This window comes from Camponotus vicinus, unplaced genomic scaffold (assembly GCF_025532165.1).
Source record: "Camponotus vicinus isolate PSW18456_S1 unplaced genomic scaffold, iyCamVici1.0 SCAF_5, whole genome shotgun sequence".
In the NCBI taxonomy this organism is placed as follows: Eukaryota; Metazoa; Arthropoda; class Insecta; order Hymenoptera; family Formicidae; genus Camponotus; species Camponotus vicinus.
Genome location: NW_028141977.1, coordinates 4613361 through 4628147, shown reverse-complemented (window position 1 = coordinate 4628147; position 14787 = coordinate 4613361). Strand labels below are relative to the sequence as shown.

The following is a 14787-nucleotide window of genomic DNA, read 5'->3' as shown; positions in this document are numbered from 1 at the left end:
CAATAGTGAGTGAATAAACAGTAAACTCGTTATCGTGTAATCTGTATTGTGTCAATCGAGTGTGAGATTAATAATCGAAAAAATTTCGATGTGTCGCGCATCTCTAGCAATCATAACCGTGCAGCAGATAACAACAATACATAGCATGAAGATTCGCTACGCTGCTACAAGGTGAGTGAGCAAGTGAGTAAGCAGGTGAGTGAGTGAGTGAGTGACCGAGAGAGTGTGAGTGAGAGACTGAATGAGAGAGTGTATGAGTGTTGCGTAAAAGAGAGAAAGAGAGCGAGAAAAAAGTGCGTGCGTGTGTATGAATGTCTGTCCCTCCTACCCTCCCTCTCTCTCTCTCTTTCTCTCTCTCTCTTACGCACACACTCCGCCATACTCACATCGCGTGTAGCAATCAGCTGATTGCAACGTCGGACGGCCGGCGATCCGGAACAACTTTTCATTATTAAAATAACGTTATTTTAAGGAACACGTATTTCTGACGTAATTCTAAGACATTTTCTTCTTTACCAAAATTTTATTTAAAGCATAATTTTATGTTATAAGATAAAATAGTTAGCGACTCATGCGGTGATAATCACCCGTCGGGCGGTCAGCTGCGCCCGCGCTCGCGGCACGCCGCGCCGCTCCTGCCTGCCTTCTGTACCCGACGCGTGATTTACTAACTATTTTTGCTCATAATTCAAAAACTACGCTTCAAATCAAATTTTGGTAAAGGAAAAATTGTCTTAGAATGGTGTCAGGAATACGTCATTTTAAAGACATAACGTTTTTCAGGATCGCCCTGTATATTAGACTTATTGTGCCAAAGACTTGTAAATAGTGTATATATATATATGTATATAAGTGTAATACGAAACTTGTCGTATATATCATATATATGAATGGTTGTTGGCCATTTGTAGACATTTCTGTCTAAGATTATTAGACAGTAGTATTATCTACAGAGACAATTATCTCCAGTTATGTCAGGATAACATGTGGCAGGATAAAACGTTGTAAGGTAAGATTTACAATTATCTCAAATATTAATGAGTGAATTAGTGTTATAACAATATAACAACATGCATGTCCAAAGATGTCCTGCGCACGTCTTTTGGACATGCATGTTGGTAGGGATAAATTTATATTGTTCCGGCATACACAGATTGTCTTTATATTATATTATATCACCTAAGATGATGTTATACATGCTAGTAATGAATGTTTCCGTTAATCATTCGTAGATATTTCCATCCAACATTACTACACGTATTGGATTTCCGTCCAAAATTACATACGTATTGGATTAATTTCGGATATACTATACGTATCGGAATAATTACAGTTGTAAACAGACTTAGCAGGAAAAGACGTTGTAAGGTAAGACTTACATCAATTATTTCATATTAACGAGTAAATTATACAGCATCACACATCCAAAAGACGTTCAGAGGACCTCCTGAGGACATCCTAACATCCTCTGGATGTCCTCTGAACGTCTTTAGGATATGTGTGCTGTTAGGGACCCAGCAAACACAGAACATTGTGGCAATGTTGCTGCAATATGTAACAAGTAACGATAATGATAACGCATTACTTTTATGAATAATTAACGTTCCCAACAATTTTTATAATTTTAATTAATAATATTTGAAATAATTATATAATACAATATATAAATTGATAAATTGTGATAAATGATATATGAAAGTAAGAGAGATTATAATTAATAAGAATTAAATGAGATGATTAAATTATGTAGTAAGATAATTGATATACAATATATTCAAAATTTATATCTTTTATTGTCTGATATAAATTTTCTTTTTATGAATTAAAAAGTTAAAGTTCAAATAAGATTTTAAAAAAAATATTTTTTCTTAGGGAAATTATGGAAAAATATAATAAAAAATGCAAACGGCTACGTGAAATGTCAGTTAGGCATTTGAGAAGACTTGTGCAAAATGAAACAAATTTGTTAGACTATAATGATCAAGAAAAGATCAGAAAAGATCAGGAAAAATTATCCGAAAATCATACATTGCCAAGTACAAGTGCCAAATTTTATGAAAATAATCATGTAAATGAATATGTAAATGAATCTGATAATCATATAGAATTTATATGCAGTGAAACCGAAAATGACAATATGAATATAATACATGAATTAAATGAAATAACAAATAATACAGAAAATAATGCAGTTTATTTAGACAATCCAAATACTGAGAATGTTAAAGAGGAAAGAAACTTTAAATTCTTATTACGTGACTGGGCTAACAAATAACGTTAATCACGTTACACTAAGTCAACTTTTGAAAATTCTTCGTATGCATGAATCCTTTTCTGATTTACCAGTAGATCCTAGAAGTTTATTGCAAACGTCGAAAAATACTACAATCAAAACTGTTTTACCTGGTTTATATTCTCATTTTGGAGTTCGTGTTGCATTAGAGAAATATTGTAGAAAATATAATCACAGATTTCATAATATACATACAATAAATCTAGGAATCAATATTGATGGTTTACCTATATCAAGATCTTCAACATCATCATTATGGCCAATCTTAGGATGTGTTTTGCCATATAAAGAAATTTTTATAATTGATGCATATTATGGATCTAAGAAACCAGCAAATTGCAATGAGTATTTACAAGATTTTGTCGAAGAAATGATAGAGTTGATAAATAATGGAATTTTTCTGTATGAGAAATTATATAATATCAAAATTAAACAAATTTTATGCGATGCTCCTGCAAAATCTTTTATATTAAATGTAAAAGGTCACAATGGTTACTTCAGTTGCACAAAGTGCATAATTAAAGGTGAATATCGAAACGGACGTATTTGTTTTGCAGATATTCATGCTGCAAAAAGAACAAATAATGATTTTTTAAATGAAACCGATGAAAATTTCCACTTAGACTACACCAATTTAAAACAAATACCGCAGTTACATTTTATAGAAAATATTCCTCTTGATTATATGCATCTACTTTGTCTCGGAATTATGAGAAAATGTTTGTATATGTGGACAACAGGTGATTTAAAAATTCGTTTGCAACATCGTAAATGTCAAACAATATCAAACAATTTAGAAACTATTAAACAGACCGTAACAGTTGAATTTGGTAGAAAACCGAGATCTTTGGATTATTTATAACAATGGAAGGCAACTGAATATCGACAAATTTTATTATATACAGGCCCTGTTGTTTTTCAAGGAATACTTCAAAATGATTTATATGATCATTTTCTAACTCTTCACGTAGCTATTAGAATTTTATGCAGCAAAAATTTATGTAAGGATTATTTGAATTATGCTGAAGAATTATTGAATCATTATGTCAAAAGTTTTAAAATTTTGTATGGAGAATACAATGTCTTTCATAATATTCACAGTCTAATTCATTTATGCGACGATGTTCGAATACATGGCACTTTAGATTTATTTAGTGCTTTTAAATATGAGAACTTTTTACAAGAAGTAAAGAAAGCAATTCGCAAAGCTGATAAACCGTTACAACAATTACATAGAAGATACGTAGAGAAAGATGCTATATGTAACAATAAAGTTTTGACATACAAAGAAAATCCTAAAATACAGTTACTTAAGGAACATTCTAATGGTCCCATTATTCAAAACTGCACAAATCTTCAGTATGAAGTTATTAATATTTCAAATTATGTTATAAAAGTGAACGATAATGCTAATAATTGTTGTCTTATGAAAGATGAAAGTATTATAAAAGTTGAAAATATTGCATATTGTAACACAAGAAAATGTTTAGTTGTCATCGGTAGAAAATATATGATTAAACAAGATTTATTTCATGTTCCATGTGTGTCATCATTACTTGAAATTTATAAAGTTAGCAATTTGTCTGAATTATGTTCATGACCCATATCGGATATCAGCAAGAAAATGTTTATTATGCAATACTCAAACAATGATGCATTCGTTGTTTTACCGTTATTGCATATTGAATAATTAATAAAAAATTTAATTTGTAGATATTTAAAATAAAATAAAAATAAACAATATCTCTCTCATTATGAGTAAGAAATATTATATTGTCGAATTTGAAGATGGTCTTCAAATTATACCTAACAATTGGTTTACATGTGAAAAAAAATCTGCAGCATATTGGCCAAATTTGACAAATCAAAAAGAATATGATAAAGCAGTTGAGAAAATGAAAGAATATAATAATATTAATGCAACAATTGTATCCATTAAAAGAATATTTGGAAGTACAGGTACAAGTTTAATTTATTTTGTTGCTGAAATTTTTATTTGCAGCTTTAAGAAAGAAATATTTTAAAAATATTGTTTTCAGATAATTTCCTTAATGCAAAAAATAAGCTAAAATTAGCTGAAAAATTATCAGATTTAAATTCAGATGAAGATGACGCAGAAATTGTAAAAAAAAGGAGAAGACTTTATGCAACAAAAGTACTTTCTTCAAGCAGTGAAGAGGAAATTGATAACCTTGTTACAAATTAAAAAATTGATAATTATCCAAAAGTACCACAAATTTCGAAGGATTCTAATAAATCACGTCGCATGTTGCAAGATAAAGAAAACTGTCCATCAGAACAAGAAAATGAAACGCAACATGCACGATTTGAACAAAATTATAATTTTTCTTCAAATATTCATCAAACAATAAAAGGTAACAATTAGATATTTATATCTGCTGTGTATTATAACGATTTATTGAATGTATGTCCAAGATAATGAAACTTCTTAATTTTATTTTATTACATATATAGATATACTTTTTAAAAAATATATTATAATAAAATATTTTAAAACACGGAAGAAATTTTAATTTATAATTATTGTTTTATTAAAAATAAGACAAATTTTTTTTATAATTATTTAATATATTTTTACATAGTTTTTGAAATTTTTTGTTTCTTTAAATAAAATAGATGTTATAGAATTATTTATATAGAGCTCTACAATTACAGATTCGCGAAATGTCCATCGAGTTTCAAATCAAAACGTTTCTTGTGGAAATATTCCCAATGTTCAACATGACACAACAGGTATAGAATTTCTTATGTTTATTTAAATTTTAAAGTAATTACTATTATATTTTTACATAGTTACTGAAATTTTTTGTTTCTTTACATAAAATAGATGTAATAGCATTATTTATATAGAGCTCTATACTGTAATTTCAGATTCGCGAAATGTCCAGCGAGTATCAAATCAAAACGTTTCTTGTAGTCGAAGTATTTTTAATGTTCAACATGACACAACAGGTATAGAATTTCCTACGTTTATTTAAATTTTAAAGTAATTACTATATTTTAATACACATTTGTATATTAAATAGAAAGATTTGTTTTTTAAAACTAAATAAAATCATATTCTCTATTAAACTGTATGTATTTTGAATATTTTTCTCTTTTAGGATTTGATGAATTTAAGCATCACGTATATAGAAGCCTTTCTCTGCTTAAGCAGAAATTAGATTTGATTTTACAAAATCAATTAGATTTCCACGAACAATGGCAAAATGACAATACAAGACGCATCCCCAATGAAGATGATGATGTAGATGTTATTTTACAATTTCCAATAGAAACTGATAACAGTTTGAATCAATTAGAAGAAGCTGTTATTGATAATAATTATCGTACTAAATTGCTAAAATAAAATAATATGTTATATATACCTATATTAATTATATCTCTTTACAAGATTTATAAATTATAAATAATATACCCATTTATTCGTTGATTTTTCGATGTTTATCTATTATCAAAAAATAAAACATTTTGTTTGCATTTTTATTACAGTTAATAAAATTATAATTAATTTAACATTTTATATTTGTTTATTAAAATATTTCATTTTCTAGGTAAATAAACTTTCAAAAATTGGTGGCAAAAATTTAAGACAACTTGTTTTAAATTTAATGAAAAGAATTTTTGCAGTAACCGTTGCAAAAGAGTATAGTTGGTATGGAAAAAAACAAAACAAAACTTTTTCAGATTTAAAACTTTGCTCAGTTATTATCAGTGAGTATATGTATAATATATATTATATATGTATATATTATATATATGTATATATTGTATATATGTATATATTATATATATGTATATATGTATATATTATATATGTATATATGTATATGTATATATTTATATTATTTATTAAAATATATTTATATATATACATATGTATACATGTTTAAATTATAACTTATCAAATGTACATATACATTAGATTTAGTTATAAATATAATAATTATATTTATTATATATTATATTTAAATTAGATTCATTAGAGAGAGAGAGAGAGAGAGAGAGAGAGAGAGCTAGTTCAAGGTGAATCAAAGAATAGATATGTTATATATATATATATATATATATATATATATATATATATGTTTATATGTATTCTAGGTGCAGTTCAAGTTAAATATCCACAGGCTACTGAATATGAAATTTCGGAACCAATCAAATCATGGCTTCGTCATGCATCTGAAAAAGCACAAAAAATGAATGCTGCTGGCGTATAATTAAATTAATGATCAATTGTGATAATTTCTATTATATTTTTATTATCTTTTGACCCTCCAATCCAATTCTATGAATACACAGAATTACGTATGTATTTTATATTTTTCGAATTTTACATCAATATAATTAGATTGATAAATATTAGATTTTGATAAGATTTAAGATATAGTTTGTTAATTTAAAAATGATTAACTTTTTGCATTGTTTTGTTTTTATGTATCTTGTCACTTGTTTATTAGACAGTAGTAGATTTTAGTAAGGTTTATAAGATATAATTTTTTAATTTCAAAATGATCGAAAATATGTTTTGTTTTTATTTATCATTTGTTTATTAAGCAGCATTACAATTTATCCGAAGCAAGATTTGACTATGGATTTTTTATAAATAAATTATTTAAAACAAAAGTGATAAAATTCGTTCATAGAATTTCGAAGATATTAAAATAAATCTAATTTTTTTCATTCGAAAAACGAAATATACACTCACGCACAAACTGAAACAAATTTATGCGAATTATTTCGTTTCTCCAAAGTTGCAATAAAATAAAGTTGATATCTCCAAGCGGCGATGTAGCACTTTTTAAACTTTTGTTCTACGTGGTCCAATTATAAAGAATCCATTAGACAAATTTGGGCGCCTCGAATAAAGTATCCTCGTTTATTAAAATAATATAAGATTATATAAGCTAATTATATAATTATATCATAATCGTTTATTATTTTTCGGAGTAACTATTAGAATGCCTCTTTTTTATATATATTTTATATATATTTTATATATTTTATATATTGCGATTGCTATGTTTTCCTTTTACATCACACGTCCTGGCGTTTTGTTTGTAACGCGTTAATTGCCACGACAGGCGCACTCTCTCGATTATAAATGTTGAAAAAATATATATATATAATACATATAATATGTACAAAAAAAATATATATATGTACATTTTTAAAAACAAAATTTAATTATTTTAACGAGACTTTTATTATCATTTTAGTTATAACTTTTTCTATTTATAATATAAAGATGAGAATGCATTCTTATAAGAATTTTATACGTAAATAATATTATATAAGTTTTTAAGAAAGTTGTAAATATAATTTTACATCTATCTTAAGAAATTGATATTTGAACATTTATCGATAGTTAAGAAAAACTAACACGTTAACATATTTATATTATATACATATATTAAATATATTTCTTAAAATATAAGGTAAACATGTTACTTCAACGACTTTTATTTTTAGAGAAGCTTCATTAGTTGATCATTTTTCTTTTATATCTGGTGACTCATTTTAAATGCCTATTCACTTAAAATGAAACAACATTTGTCAGAAATATTTGTCGAATAATGTATCCAAGATATTTTAGGTAAGCATTTAAAATCCTTAACAGCACACATATCCGAAAGACGTTTAGAGGACATCCATAAAACATCCAAATATCCTCTGGATGTCCTCTGAACGTCTTTAGGATATGTAACGCTGTTAGGATGGATTACCCTATATATTCAATTACTGCATATCGATCAACCTAGGATAGCAAAAAGGCATTTATAGAAACATCCAGTGGACATTGTTGGGATCGAATTTTGTTATATAATTATATCCTAAGGATATCCATTTTTGGATCTCTCACAGATATCTTATAAGCGGACATTTAAACATCCTCAGTATATCCTAAATACATCCTCAGGTTTTACACGGATGAACTGTGGATATCTGAAAATCCCTCGAGATATATCCGATGGACATACCTCGGATTAACTTTTGCTATGTGGGGGGTGTCCCAGACCACCCGTACATCCCTTTTAAAATGAAAATATCTGGTTTTTATCAAAAATCGCGAACAATTTTTAAGTAAATCGAGTACGCTCTATCAAATGATGATATTTTCAACTTTTGATTCCGACTGGAAATACGCCATCCGGATCGGAAGTTAAATTTTTTTAGGGGAACATGGTACTTTTTATTACAGATTTGAATTGTACATGAAAAACTAAGAAACTTTTGTATCATTTTTTCTGAAAGTGCCTCTGTCAATCTTACAGTTTCAGTCTTACAGTTACTTTCAAGGTCAATTTTAAGATTGACAGAGGCACTTTCAGAAAAAAACGTTTGATACAAAAGTTTCTTATTTTTTCACGTTGTGAAAATTTGTTTTTGTATATGTTATATTCTCTTTTTTAAACAACATAAACTTTTATAAAAAAAAATCAATAGGAAAATATTATGTGTGATAATAAGTATCGCACATGTTGCCGTCAATTCATCAGCTCGAGATTTCATGGATCCAATGGATACAATAGACCTTCTCAAGAGAGAAAGAGATAGAAGCTAATCTATCCGTCTTTCTCTGTCAAAGGTAACCGAAGGTAACCGAAGGTAACCGAAAGTAACCGAAAGTAGTCGAACGTCGAGCGTACACGGATGAGAGCTTTAGTGCGCGAAAGTGGTGGGGATACAAATCGTGCCGCCGCTGGACGCAGCGTATGCAATCTGGTAGCTATGCGTTACGATACGACCAATGTAGACCCGGCTTTAGCAGTCCATAGGTATATACAAGAAGACTAGAGAACTGTCTCTAGTCTTCTTGGGTATATAGTCAAAGATACCATCACATAAATTAAATACAATAAAAGAAAGGTAAAATAGATTGCTGTGCGAGTCGGAAAAATAAAATTATTGTAGTATATAAATAAATTCAGTCGGAAACAAGGGCGAATTTTAAAATTAACTGAAATTAAAAAAGCCTAAAGTTAAAAATAATACAATACCTTGCAGAGAAGTAAATATTTCCGACATTCTAAATTGATCTATTAGTTGGTATACTACTGCCCTTGATAATCGAAAATGCATAATAATAAACTCTATATTATTATAATTATGAACGATATTTTCTATACAAGGTGTTTCAGAATTCGCGGATACGGACTCAAACGCCACACATGCCGTGCGCGCGCCGCCCCTGATTCAAGCGTAATCTAATAAGACGCTTATTCGTTAGATTAAAGTTGCTCTCATTTAAAAAGTAATGCTCAGACGCAATTTTTCCAGAAAAAAAAGTTTGTTTTGATACGAACAATCACGCTGTGGAATCTGTATCCGCAAATTCTGAAACACCCTGTATAGTTATTTTCACATGTTCAATTCTTTGTACTAATCCAACAATTGGAATGTAACAATTGGATGTAACAAACGTAACCAGTCAAAATATAAAAAAATTATTAAATTAGATTAAATCAAACTAAATTTTCAAAACATTTTAATTTTTTTGATAATATAACAATAAATTACACATGAAATACATATATTACCATCATTACCGTCATTATCGTCAGCTTGTCCTCGTTTGCACTAGTTCAGTTCAGTGCAGTGCAACATGAACTCAGTGCAACAATAAAGAACAAACCTATTATTATGCTAAGGGCCTGAGCAGAATGGCTGCCTTATAATTTTAAGACTATGTTTTATGCCTTAAGTCTTTGTCTTAGGTAACGCACAATACTGTGTTTTATGTCTCAAGTCTTATGTATACGCGAACGTTTATTTCTTACAAACGTTCGCGTATACATAAGATTCGAGACATAACACACAGCATTGTGTGTTACCTAAGACAAAGACCTAAGGCATAAAGCGTCGTCTACAATGGGAGTAATATCAGTGGAGTAAGGCGTAAGATTAGAAGTAAACGAATGGTTTTTTTCCATTTCGCCTTACTACACCGATAAAACTGTCTTACTTCCTACTCTGACATCTTATTATATACATTTCGTAGGAAGTAAGACAGTTTTATCGGTGTAGTAAGGCGAAATGGAAAAAAACCATTCGCTTACTCCTAATCTTACGCCTTACTCCACCGATATTACTCCCATTGTAGACATTGTCACAGTTGAATATGAAAAGAATAATTAAATACGATTGGTTAGTTTCTTACGTCTCCGTTACTTAATGCGGCGTCTACAATGAGATTTTAAGGAGACTTAAGGCGGAAGACTTAAGAAATTGACCAATCACAGTCGAGTATTCTCTTAATACTTGACTGTGATTGGTCAATTTCTTAAGTCTTACGCCTTAAGTCTCCTTAAAATCTCATTGTAGACAACGCTTAAGGTAAGTATATGACATTTTGTATAAAACAAGGGACTTATAAATATTTCTTATATATAAGAAATATTTATAATTTACGTACGGAGTTAAGTTTACGATCAATACTTAACGTAACGTAATGCGTTACAGAATACCTTGTGCGGAGGCCCTAATGGCCATCACACATGAAATTCCATAAGCACGTTAGACGTAAACGTAAGGAAATCGACCAATCACGGTCAAGTATTAGCCCCTCCAAGGGGTCAAAACTCGACCGTGATTGGTCGATTTCCTTACGCTTATGTCTTACGTGCTTATGGAATTTCATGTGCGAAAGCCTTAAGGGCCCTGGCACACAAAAATACGTAAGCAGTAAAACGTAGTCAGTAAGGAAATCGACCAATCGGAATTCTTACGTTTTCTTACTTTTTAATATGGCTGTCTTAGGGTGCAGTCCCACGTAGAAGAAAAAGCGGAACGGAAAAGCGGAACGGAAATGAAGTATAGTAGAACGTTTCTCCAAAAGACATATCTGTTCCGATTTTAAATAACCGGGTTCCCCATGTACCGGAAAAAGCGGAAATAAGTAAGAGTAAAAAATTATTTTTTATGAATTATAGTTAACAAAAATAATCAATTTTGTAAAAAAATATCTTTTTATAATAAATGGAAAATTCCAATGGAATATAATTTACGAAAAAACAAAGCTAATTCAGAATTATTGTAAATTTTAGGTTAGAATTTTTTCCGTTTTTGCGTAAAATATATTCCATGGGGAACCCAGTCATATAAAAGCGGAATGGAATAAAGAACTTTATAATAATATTTTAACAAGAGAAATATATTATTTTAGTGTAATTTTGTTATGTTTTTATATTTTGTGAAAATATAAAATTAAACTAAACTATTTATATGAAACAATGATAAAATTACATTTTATATTGTAACAAATATTTTATTCAGAATAATATATTTTCACCTAATTTAATGTTGTGTAATAAATTGTTACAAAATTTAATATATATATCTGAAAATAAAACACACACACACATATTTTATATTATAATAAAAAAATTTACCGATGACATTATTATTTTATATAAAAATAAATTTATAAATTTTATTTATGAATAAGAAAGACTTAGATATGCTAGGTATGTACATACATACGAGAACGCTAGGTATAATGTCTTTTGGAGAAACGTTCTGATTGGTTACCCCCACTATACTTCTTTTCCGTTCCGCTTTTTCTTCTACGTGGGACTGCACCATAGACATATAATAATAGACTGCGCGTTCCGTGAGAAGAGCTGAAGCACAAACTGAAGGACAGAGATAGTCCGTAAGTCGTGCTCTCTCTCTCGCACACCATAGAAAGTGGGGAGGAGTACGGAGAGGAGACGCATAGCAGGCGATGAGGGGAAAAAAGTGAAAATAATCACTTTACACTTGCATAATCCGGAATGTTTTATGTAATTCAAAACATGTATTAAAATAATTAATGTTATGCTATATATATAAAAAAGATTAAAATGCGATGAATTAAAAAATCTAAAAGTTGGTTGATTATTTCAATTATGAAAAAAAAATTAAATAACGATGATAATAATTCAATAATAGTTTTCAATACAATAAATTATTGCATTAATCAAGGTTTGAAAATTTATTTTTTACTTGTATTACATAAAATTTATCACATAAAACTTTATTATAATGTACTAATTATAAAAACATAAAAACGCAAAACATACTTGATGATTTACTCGTATACATAAAATTTATAACATAAAACTTATTATATATATTCAAAACATAAAAACATATAAAACATACTTATTATTTTTACCTTATTAAATAAAACTAATTATTATTATATATATCTTTAAAATATTACTTTTAAAACTTATTATATATGCGCTTATACATCTAATACTTTGATTAAGTTATTATATAATTTAATATAAATATTAATCTATTTATTAATATTTTCATTGATTTTGAAATAAAACTAATTTGGTATGAAATTGTCTGATTCTTTGAATCGTATCTTGTGAACATTTAGCCTCGTGTCTCAATCTAATATCAAAATATTTTTTTAAAATAAGATTTATTAAATCTAACTTATGACTAGAATCATGCTTTTTCTGGCAGTAAATCCATCTTTGGAAACAAATTCAAAGAAGATAATAATTTTTTCGCATGAATAATAAACTTTTCAAGCACATTTTTCATAGAAAATAAATTTGGCGTACTTCTAATAACTTTTTCTGCAATTTTGCATACAGTAACAACGTCGTCGCTTGGTGATATCAAGCCTTCCTTTTTGCTTTGTGAAATTTGATTTGTAATTTCGGTGTTTCTTTCAGGTATTCGATTTTTTAATTTTATGAGTTTAGAAGTAATAGTATCTTTTTTTAACTGTTGAAGACATATTTCACATTTGATCTTTTTCTTCATAAACCTTACAATAAAGCCTGATATATACGTAACAATTTCGCTATTATATTCATTCCATGCCCAACCATTACAGCCTACGTAATCATGTTCAAATGCTATACTAACTAATTCTTCTTCATTTATAGAATTATCATTATATTTAAGATCTAAATTTGCACATTTCAACAATTTAGTATTATCTTGCTGTATGCAATTCGCGTTATCTGGTATAATAGAATTTACATGAGTAACAAGCTTCTTATAACTTGACCTAAATTGTCGACAAGTTGGGTTATTATTAAACCCACCCATTCTTCTAATACATGAAAAAAAAGTTTCAAGATGATCTTGAGATAATTTAAAAGTCAAAAGATACGTCATCAATTTTTGTTCGAAAACGTAGCGTGCAAGTTTCAAAGCGATTTTCATACCGATTATCAATCTCCAAAATCCTGTTCTGCGTTTGCTCATTAAAATGGGTGTAACTTTATTTGAAACTTTGTCTTCGACGATTTTTAAATTTTTTATATAATCGATATACTCGTTTACTCTATTTTCTGTCTCTGTAAGATTTTCTATTGTTATACAGTTTTGCGTTGAATATTTTTCGAACTTCCTTCTTGAATTTAAGAGATCAAAAATATCATTTATTTTTTTGCAATATGTTGCAGTTGCTTCTGTACCTGTAAATTTATCAGGAAAATTATCTTTCAGAAACAGCAGTGCATCTGAAACTCTATTGCTAAAAATTTGGGCTGCAAGTTTGACTTTCATTTTTTCTTTTTGATACTGTATGTGCCGACGACGAATTTTGGTGCCTAAGTGTAAATGTTCATTTTCTTGGTGTTCGACAAGTTTCTCTAAATAACGCCATTGAATGTGATTACCGTTTTTGTCAATTAAATCAAACTCAGATGTTGTATTTCGAACTAACTTTAGCATATGACAAGAATCAGGCACAACAACAATACATGATTTGGTTATTGGATGCTTAAAAAAACAATCTTCAAAATTTTGTATGTTGGCGCCAAGATGCTTTACCATACCCAAATTTGTTGCAGCACCATCGAATGTCATTGATCTGATGTCTATTATTCCATTATCATGCAAAACTGTTAAAATTTGATTAGTAATATTCGCTCTTACGTCAGCAGTCAAACTTCGTATGAAGTAGTAAGCTATTGGAGTTTTAAAATATCCATTTAAACTTACAATCATGTATACTAAAGCATAAGTTGCTTCTTCAGATTCTTCATTTTCCAGACCTAAATCTACCTGTCCATGATATTTCTTACCATCCCACTCGACTGATTTTTTTATGGACATCTCATCCACTTGTAATCCAAATTGTAATTTTAAACTCTTTGCAGTATTTTCGTCAATCATGTTTTTTAAATTGTCTAAAATCAGTTTGCTAATGCCAGGACTAAAATCAATATTCGAATACCACTTCCGTATTGTCTGAGGATGAGGTAATTTTTTCAAGAAAGTATTTCTAACATAATTGTATGCAGCTGTTGAATGAAATAATAAACTGCAGGAAAATTCTCTTAAGGCAGGAGGATAAGGGCTCTTTTTTTTTTGTGGTTAAAAGATTTCGAATAATTTCGGCTATTACAGGAGACGTAGAAAACTGTAAATAAAATTAAAATTGAAATAGTTAAAAAATAATTTGATATAAGATATTCGTTTAATCTGTCGAAAAAGGTAAAATTACAGATTAG

The 14787-nt window shown here is 28.6% G+C and overlaps 1 long non-coding RNA gene and 1 pseudogene across 2 annotated transcripts; both read left to right on the top strand.

The window, feature by feature from the left end:
- Window positions 1–977: 977 nt before the first annotated feature.
- On the top strand, window positions 978–2235 carry LOC145971612 (uncharacterized). Its single transcript, XR_014438903.1, has 3 exons — window positions 978–1009; window positions 1233–1368; window positions 1873–2235. It is a non-coding gene; the product is annotated as an uncharacterized LOC145971612 (long non-coding RNA).
- A 1558-nt stretch (window positions 2236–3793) lies between these two features.
- Window positions 3794–5073, top strand: LOC145971886 (uncharacterized; annotated as a pseudogene). The gene is made up of 3 exons (XR_014438996.1): window positions 3794–4252; window positions 4333–4668; window positions 4970–5073. The product of XR_014438996.1 is annotated as an uncharacterized LOC145971886 (transcript).
- Window positions 5074–14787: the final 9714 nt, after the last annotated feature.